Here is a 1,927-nt window from a genome sequence, read left to right on the forward strand (position 1 = left end):
TCAAGAGTGTGTCTCGGTTGCTTTGTTCTTTTTACAAACTATAGATATGTACAGTTGAGAACTCGGGATTCCTAGCCAATGACCATAGAGTTAACACACCACCTCACAAATTAAAAAAAAAAAAGAAAATGCCAGAAACATCTTTAAATGCCTTGTCACACCGACAGCAAAGTGCACAGAGTGAGGAGAACAGGAGAGCCTTTTCATTTTTAAAATGTTTGGAAACGTGTACAACTTTGATACAGTTTCCGGGTGCTCCAGACACCCATGGCCACTTCATGTGAACCACTGGCAATTGCTAGAGCACTCTGAGAGACTACGATGTGATCATGATCCAACTGGGTAATTCAACCTAATGAGGGCAACAGACACGTCTTGGGCGAGAGGTGTGTCAATCACGGCGCTCCCTACTCTAAGGTATTCACAAGGAGACAGATCAACAGTTTTTTTAAATTCATCCTCCTCCTCCTCCTCCTCCTCTTCTTCGTCCTCGTCTTCTTCATCTTCCTCTTCCACCTTTTTCCGGGCAACCTTAGAAGGACCCTTGGCGCCATCAAACTTCCCTTTAGACTTACAGTCTGCGACATCCTTCTCCTATTTCTCCTTCAGCTTCGCTGCCTTGTTGATGTATGGCTGCTTCTCGCTGTCCCTTAAGTTATTCCACATCTCGCCCAGCTTCTTTGCCACATCTCCAACAGAGGTGCCAGGGTTTGTAGATTTGACCTTGGGGCGGAATTCGGAACAGAACAGGAAAAATCCAGACGGTGGCCTCTTGGGGGCATTCAGGTCCTTCTTCTTGCCTCCCTTAGCTGGTCCGTAATTCTTCATTTCCCAATAATAGCGCACTTTATCTGCCTTTGCCATTTCATCAAATTTAGACTTCTCTTTCCCAGACATTGTCTTCCACCTCTCAGAGCACTTCTTGGAAAATTCTGCCAAATTGACAGGGACCTCGGGGTTTTTCTTCTTATGGTCCTCTCTGCACGTCTGCACAAAGAAGGCATAAGCAGACATCTTGCCCTTTGGTTTTCTGGGATCACCTTTAGCCATTTGACTACTGTTCGCTAGCCTGGGCAGCTGCAGGGCAGGACGCGCGGCTCAGCGCTCCACAGCCTCGCGCTAGCTGCCTCCACGAGAGCTGCCTCGAAGCACAGAGGCTTAACCAGTGGACCGTCAGGGAAGTCCCTCTAGTTTTTCTTCACATACTGCTCAATACCTTGCTTTTTTCGCTAAATATATATTTGAGAGAGCTTTCCATTTGGGGCGTTAAAGAGCTTTCTAATTCTTTTTTATGAACACAGAGTATTCCGTTGAGTGGATGTATCATAATCAATTTTTTTTTTTTTTTTTTTTTTTGCGGTGCAGCACAGCTCGTGGGGTCTCAGTTCCCCGACCAGGGATCGAACCAAGGCCCATGGCAGTGAAAGCACCGAGTCCTAACCACTGGACTGCCAGGGAAGTCCCTATCATAATCAATTTAACTTGTTTCCTTTTTTTTTTAATTCAGTGTTTTCTCTTATTTATTTATTTATTTATGGCCACACCCCAGGGCATGAGGAACTTCCCCAACCAGGGACTGAACTGGTGCCCCCTGCATTGGAGGAGCAGTCTTTTTTTTTTTTTTTTTACTTTTTTTTGGGGGGGGATAAATATTTATTTGTTTTTGGCTGCATCGGGTCTTAGTTGCAGTGCACTGGCTTCTCTCTACTTGTGGCTCACAGGCTCATTAGTTGTGGTGCGTGGGCTCAGTAGTTGAGGTGTGCGGACTTAGTTGCTCCACAGCATGTGGGATCTTAGTTCCCTGACCAGGGATTGAACCCATGTCCCCTGCATTGGAAGGTGGATTCTTTTTTTTTTTTTTTTTTTTTTTGTGGTATGCGAGCCTCCCTCTGCTGCGGCCTCTCCCGTTGCGCAGCACAGGCTCTGG

The 1,927-nt window shown here is 46.2% G+C and overlaps 1 pseudogene; it reads right to left on the reverse strand.

The window, feature by feature from the left end:
• Positions 1-327: 327 nt before the first annotated feature.
• Positions 328-1,065, reverse strand: LOC112064833 (high mobility group protein B3-like; annotated as a pseudogene).
• Between the last annotated feature and the right edge of the window lie 862 nt (positions 1,066-1,927).

The sequence above is a fragment of the Physeter macrocephalus genome, chromosome 14 (genome assembly GCF_002837175.3).
Source record: "Physeter macrocephalus isolate SW-GA chromosome 14, ASM283717v5, whole genome shotgun sequence".
Lineage (NCBI taxonomy): Eukaryota > Metazoa > Chordata > Mammalia > Artiodactyla > Physeteridae > Physeter > Physeter macrocephalus.